Raw genomic sequence first — 7,142 nt, forward strand, 5'->3', positions numbered from 1 at the left:
CTACTGCTTCTGTTAAACGGATTGAGAACCACTACCATTGTTAAGAACATAATAGTTTCTTGCAACTTAAATTCTTGATCCACAAAGAATCATGTTCTTGTTTCTTACTTACGGTAAGAAGCAAAGAAGAACGAACACCGATAAGGGTGACAAAGTATAAAGGGGGTGGATCTGAATCTGTTTTCCCTAAAAGAAACTTCTAATTTTCTAATTATAAAATAAATTTTCTTTGGAGATACTTGATTACACTGTTGACATCCTAATTTAAAAGGGAAAAACTGTTTACGTACTTCTTTCGTACTGAAAAGGAAGACTACTTAGCTATCATGTTTTCTGACTCAATTTCAATAAATAAAATAAGTGTTTGAAAGGAACCTGATTTCTTCTTAGCAGATAGTGAAAGGATAGGCACAAACATAATCAAGAATCAAGGTTAACTCTCTGTTCGACTGGGTCAATTACCTTTAAGAGCTTGACCACATCTACCATTGTGGGGTGCTTCCTTGGATCTTTCGATGTGCACAATTCTGCTAAATGTAGCACCTGCAGCATCTGAGACTTCCCAGGCCCGCAAGAGATGAAGGGATACAAGGAATCTTCTATTGTTTCCATATTGATCATATCCCTCATCCAACCCACAAGATTTCGACCTTGCCCTTCTTTGAATTCCATTCCTGTAGGCTCCTTACCAGTTAACAATTCTAGCAAAATCACTCCATTGTTGTAAGCATCACCCCTAGTTGTTGCCTTCCATATTTTCCCATATTCAGGAGGAATATAACTGAAGGTTCCTACAAGATTTGTGCTTACATGACTATCATATGCACTTATGAGATGGGCACGACCAAAATTAGCAACCTTGGGTTTAAATGACCCATCTAAAAGGATATTGCTCGATTTCATATCGTTGTGAATAATGTGGGGAATGAAATCATGTTGCAAAAATAACATACCTTGTGTGGAACCCATGGAAAATTTGAAGCGCTTTGGCTAGTCAATGACCTCAACAACATCTGCGCTATTATGGAGCCACAGATCAAGATTATCATTCTTCACATACTCGTAAATAAGAAACTTCTCCTGATCAAGACTATCATTCTCCACATACTCGTAAATCAGAAACTTCTCCTCCCAGAAAATGCAGTAACCATGTAAAAGTACCAGATTCCTATGCTTCACCTTTCCAATAGCTTCCATCTCCACTAGGAACTCATGGTTACCTTGTTCGAGCCTGTGGCTCAAACTTTTGACAGCTACAACCTTCCTTTTGGAAGAACAACTTTATAGATAGTGCCAAACCTACCAACTCCAATGATATTGGTTTTGTTGAAGTCATAAGTTGTTGTTAGAATATCGGTTGGGCTAAGGTGCAATAGAGGCCTTTCGAACATTGCCAAATTGATACTAAGAGGTTCCCTCATCTTTTTCAAAAATGATAGTCACTGGGTTCAAGAGGAATTGTGAGCATTGTTTTCTCAAGATTTTTCACCAAAGCCTCATGTCTCAACATACTCCACCTAATAACGGCCAAGATCAAGCAAAGCAATGAAAATGTACTCCCTGAAATTCTCACAATTCTCGGGAATCTCTCCTACTAATGCATTTTCTGAAAAGTTTATGAATTCAAGGTCAAATATTTTACACAAGTTGGGAGGAGTGATACCTTTAAGATTATTGGAGGACAAGTCCAAGTACATCAGCCAGGGTAGGTTAGCCATCTTTGAAGGAATGCTTCCAGTAAGACTATTACTATGAATAACAAAAAACACTAGTGAAGTTAGATTTCCTATAGCATCTGGAATGGTACCTGTAAATTTGTTATTGCTCAAATCCTAAAAGAATAAAGGATTGCCTAGATTTGGAAAAGATGATGGTAAGAGACTAGTGGTGAGATTGTTGTTGCTCAAATCTAAATGAGTGATCCCTTTTGGATTTCCAAGAGCTGCAGGAAGGGTGATTGTTAGTTTATTATTTGTTAAATTAAGCTTCACAAGGCCTGAAATCCTTCCTAACCACATAGGAATACTGCCAAAAAACTGGTTATGAGACAAAATCTGACCTTGAAGGTTTTGGAGTCTCTAGAAAACAGGTAAAATGGGTGCACTAAGAAAATTCAAGGACAAATCCAGCAAAGTCAAATTTTCTAGCTAAGAAAGTTTATGAGGAACATGACCAGTAAGTAGGTTTCCCTGTAAATTTAACTCAATTATCACGCTGCAATTCCCAATCTTCTCAGGAATGTTACCATTCAAATTGTTCCATGAAAATTCAAAAAGTCAATGGTGTTGTGTAAGCTCGGAATCATGTAATGGGAATATTTCCTTGTATCTAGCACAAATTTCACCTGGAATGGAACCAGAAAGCTTGTTATGAGAAAGGAAAAGGTTGTCCAACATTTCTAGCTACCCAATCTTTCTACAGAAAGCTTGTTATGAGAAAGGAAAAGGTTGTCCAACATTTCTAGCTACCCAATCTTTCTTGGAATTGTGCTAGACAAATACTTCCCAAATCAACAGCCACGAGATTGACACAGTCAAAACGTTCAGGAGGAATTCTGGCTCTCAGCCTGTTTCCATGAAGTGATAGATTTCTTAAATTATTAATGTTTCCAACATATTTAGGAGTAAATCCTTGTAAATAATTGTTATCAAGGTGCAACCTCTAGAGAGTGCTAGAAGTATACATGGAGGGAGACATCCCACCCATAAGGAAGTTATTGTTGAGTGATATTCCAAGCAATGTCTGTGAACTCCAAAGCTTATCTGGTCATTTTTTAGAGAAGTTATTGAGTTCCATGTCTAAGGTGACCAAAGGAAGACTTGAAAGATAGTCAGGGATTCCACCAGACAAATTGTTCCCATCCAATAACAAGTCTGTCAAATTCATGCACTCTCGGAAAGTGTTCTTTATGCTACCTGTAAATTGATTCAGTGACAAAGAGAGAGAGGCTAGGCTCTGGGAATGACAAAGCTCTGATGTTATTGATCCATAGAGCCCGTTAGCATCAATTTCCAATGTTCTGAGAGATTAACAGTTGCCCATTTCCGGAGGTATGTGACCTACAAACTGGTTTTTGGATAACCTTATAGAAGTTCCTCTTCTCCATACACCATGCCAGGATGGAAGGGGTCATGTCAAAATATTTTCCTCAACAATAAAACTCTGAATTGACTCCAGATTTTCAAAATCATTGGGTAGTGGCGGATTCAGTGCGTTGAATGACCAATCTAGTATCTGCAATTCCTACAATTGGAAATTGTGTTTGGAATCCACCCATTTAGTTCATTAATCATTTTCATTAGATACAGAAGGTTGTGAAAACTGCCAATGTTGTCTGGTAATGATCCTTCAAGGTTATTCTCTGAGAGGTCAAATTTCATCATAGATTTAAGGTTTCCAATTTTTGAGGGAATGTGCCCACTGAACTTACATCCCAGAAAATATAATATATTAACCTTAACAAGTTTTCCAATTTCAGCTGGTATTTCATCACTAAATGTTTTTGATCCTATCCATAGATAGACCAAATTTTTTATGCCCCCAATTTCCTTTGGCAGCAATCCGGATATTGCATCATAGGCTCTAGCTGAGATCCAGAGTGACTAACTTAGTAAGATGGCCGAATTCAGCAGGGAAAACTCCAGAGAAGGAATTTTCACTAGCATCCAGATATAACAATTTTGACAAATTCTCCATCTGGGGGAATGCTACCATAAAATATAAATGGATATAATGGAACTGAGACCAAGGTACTTCAAATTTTCAAGATTTTTGAGTTCGTTGGGAAGGCTACCAAATACTTAATTAAAATTTAAAATAAGTTGACAAGATTAGAAATCTCACGGGGAATCACACCATATAGATCATTGCTTCATAAGTCTAGACATTCTAGTTTTGGAAGACCCCAAAGCTGTAAAGGTGGTTTCACTGTGAATGCAGTATTGCTCAAATTCAGACTTTGCAAAAATGTCAGTTTTCTTATTGCAGGGGATATGGTTCCCTGCATAGCTATGAAGGATAAATCCAGGGAGAAAAACCTTCCCTATATACACTATATACTCGTCCATGCACAACGAAAGGAGTCTGTTTCGAGCCAGTCAGTGAGGACAGTTTCGTTTGGAAAGCATTTTTTCAGTCTTGTCAAAGCTTAAATGTCTTGAGAACAACCTGTGCTAATAAATTATCTGCACAACAATATAATAAACAAAATCCATACGAATTTTCGAGGGATGGTTGTGAGGAAAATATTAGGCATCGTCCGTGCACCTCTGACCCTTGTTATTTGAACGAAATCGCAGTCTGACCTATGCAAATATACACCGAATTTAAATAGATGGAGATTTCTTGCAATGATGTCATCTTTTCCAAACTTCTAGGAAGCACAATTAGACTTTCACAAGAGCCCAAATGGAGTTCTTGGAGACAATTCAATGATCCAAAGTCATTTGGTAGATGCCTCAAACCAGAGCAGGATTCCATTCTCAATACTCATAAAGATCGAAGCTTTGAAATTGATCTTGGTAACTCCTCTAGATATTGGCAACTTGAAAGGTCTAGTTCCTACAAACTATTTACCAAATCACCTAGCGCTTAGGAAAAAATTTCAATTGTACAAACCTCAATCCCAGTACTCGCAGATTTTTGGGTTGTTCAGGACAATTGGAAGAGATTCCGCAGTAATAGGGATTTATACACTTTCTTTCAAATTCGAACTCGATGTGTCTAACACTAGAAGGAATTTACAAATTATGCAGTTAATTATATGTCATGATTGTATAAAAAGTAATAACATTGCACTTGAGATAGAATTCTAATTATTATGTTGTATCTGCAACGAAAAAACCTCTGCATCAGGCCATTAAGAAACCATAATCGTTTTAACAAGAAGTAGTTATTTGATAATTATTGAACATCGCTTTTACATGTTCCAACTATTAGTTTTCTATTAACTATTATTCTAATGGTCAAAAAATATTCAATCCTCCAACATTTCATCCAATGGTGCAGGCTCATACACAGTTACTGCTTATAAAAAAATTAGTGAAAAATCTTGTAAATGATATCAGATCCAAATTGATTTAATTAAATTCTTTAAACAAAATATTAATTTCTTCTTAATTACTTTTTTTGAACAACCCCCTATGTAGTAGCATGTAAATCTTACATATTTGTGTCTCCTCCTCCTACTACTGCTTAATTGGAACTACTAAATACCTGGAGAGGATGATCATATACCTGGAGATTTTTCAGTCTTTGGCCTAACTTTTACTAGAAGTCCTTATTTGGGAATAGGGATGGTGCCATATTGAATTCTACTCTTGGTGCCTACAACGTCCCACCTGCATGAAGTCAAAAAAAAGTCTTGATAAATCACCATTAATGATAAACAAACAAGGAATATACCACCATCAAAAAAAAGTCTTGATAAATCACCATTAATGATAAACAAACAAGGAATATACCACCATGGCTCCACTTGATAATATTTTCCTATATGCTTCTCCTTACAGTCAAGTATTTTCATGAGTATATATTCATTTGTTGATAACCTTGTACTTCTAGGAAAATTTCCATTATATTTGTGAAAGGCCTCCCAAATCTAGGCAAATATTTACAAAATATAATGCCTAAAATATTGTCAACATATTCCTTGCTACTTTAGCCACCTTTATATCCATGACATAGCAAGGTATGTGTGTAGTGAACTGATGGGGATGGGTGTAACAAAAATTTGTAAGTTCTATGTATGTTTGTTAGCCAAAGCTCAAATCTAGTCTGCATCTTGAAAGCTTTAGGATTGAAATGATCTAGAAATATGATTTTGTAGCTTTTATGTTTTTCAATAGATTTAGGGAATCAAATACTAGTAGAAATGGTACCTGTACTTGGTTGTGGGATTGTGGATCAGGATAAGCATGTCCAACTTTGTGAGTTCATTCTTGGGGCATGAATGGACTCCACTACCAAGGGGAAAAAATGTGTTCCGTTTTGAAGGTCTCTGCAATAACAATGATGTAACCTTAATCCATTGCAGGGAAATAATATATCTGAAAAGAAGACAGTGAAAATCACAAATTTTCATTAATGTCCATTGTAAACCCCCACACACATATATATATCCTGTTTAAAATCCAGATGGAATCATCACATTCACTAACATCAAATATGGAAGGATCGAATGTATGAGGATTTGGAAAGAATTATGGATTATGATGAATGTTTCTGAAAAGTAGCATGACCTTCGAACCCTTGGGAATGAGGTAGTCTGCACAATATATGTTATATTGGTATAAAGGCATTTTAAACTTGCAAGTGCAATGCTTTTTTTTGGGAAAGGACCATTTTTATATTGTTGTAGATTTTAAAACATTTTGGAAATTTCACGTACATGAGTGAATTCAAACCATTGACTTCGCTCATGTCTATATAATTTTCTATATATTCCAAAATCTGCAATCTAATTACACTCATGCTTTAGGGAACAAAACTAATTATAAGAAGTTCAACAATTAATGTGTCAGTTTTTTTTTTGGAAAGGGTCATCCTTATCTCAATTTTAGATTTCAAAATATTTTGGAAATTCCACAGACATGAGTGAAGACAAACCATTGACTTCCCTAATTCTATAAACTTTCCTATATATTCCAAAATCTGCAATCTAATTACACACAAGTTTTAGGTAACAAAACCAACTCTAAGAAGCTCAACAACTTTCCTCACATACAATAACTCTATACTCAACAAAATTTGATCATGTGTACAAGATCTCAACAACTTTCCTCACATACAATAACTCTATACTCAACAAAATTTGATCCTGTGTACAAGATCTCTACGCTAGGTTAGACTCCAAAGCATGAGCATAGACAGAAGGTCATTGTTGCTCCTAAACAGAGGCATATGTCAAAGGAATATAGACCCTACTGCATACAATTTAAAGTTGTATGGGAAGGTCAAGTAACCATATTAAACATTGAAACTCAACTATCTCGCATGGTATCACATTCACACAATTAGAGGCTAATATAAAAATTATAAGAAAAAGTTATGCAACTCTAGAATACTAGCCCAAAAGCATAACAATTAGAAAGTTGGTAATAGATATATAATAGAACCGCTATTTGGCCCACCATAGCATAGAT

The 7,142-nt window shown here is 35.8% G+C and overlaps 1 pseudogene; it reads right to left on the bottom strand.

Moving 5' to 3' along the window:
• Positions 1–420: 420 nt before the first annotated feature.
• Positions 421–4,359, bottom strand: LOC149157480 (uncharacterized; annotated as a pseudogene).
• Positions 4,360–7,142: the final 2,783 nt, after the last annotated feature.

The sequence above is a fragment of the Pinus tabuliformis genome, chromosome 5_2, assembly GCF_031772625.1.
Source record: "Pinus tabuliformis cultivar Carrire ecotype Pingquan chromosome 5_2, CPIR1, whole genome shotgun sequence".
Lineage (NCBI taxonomy): Eukaryota > Viridiplantae > Streptophyta > Pinopsida > Pinales > Pinaceae > Pinus > Pinus tabuliformis.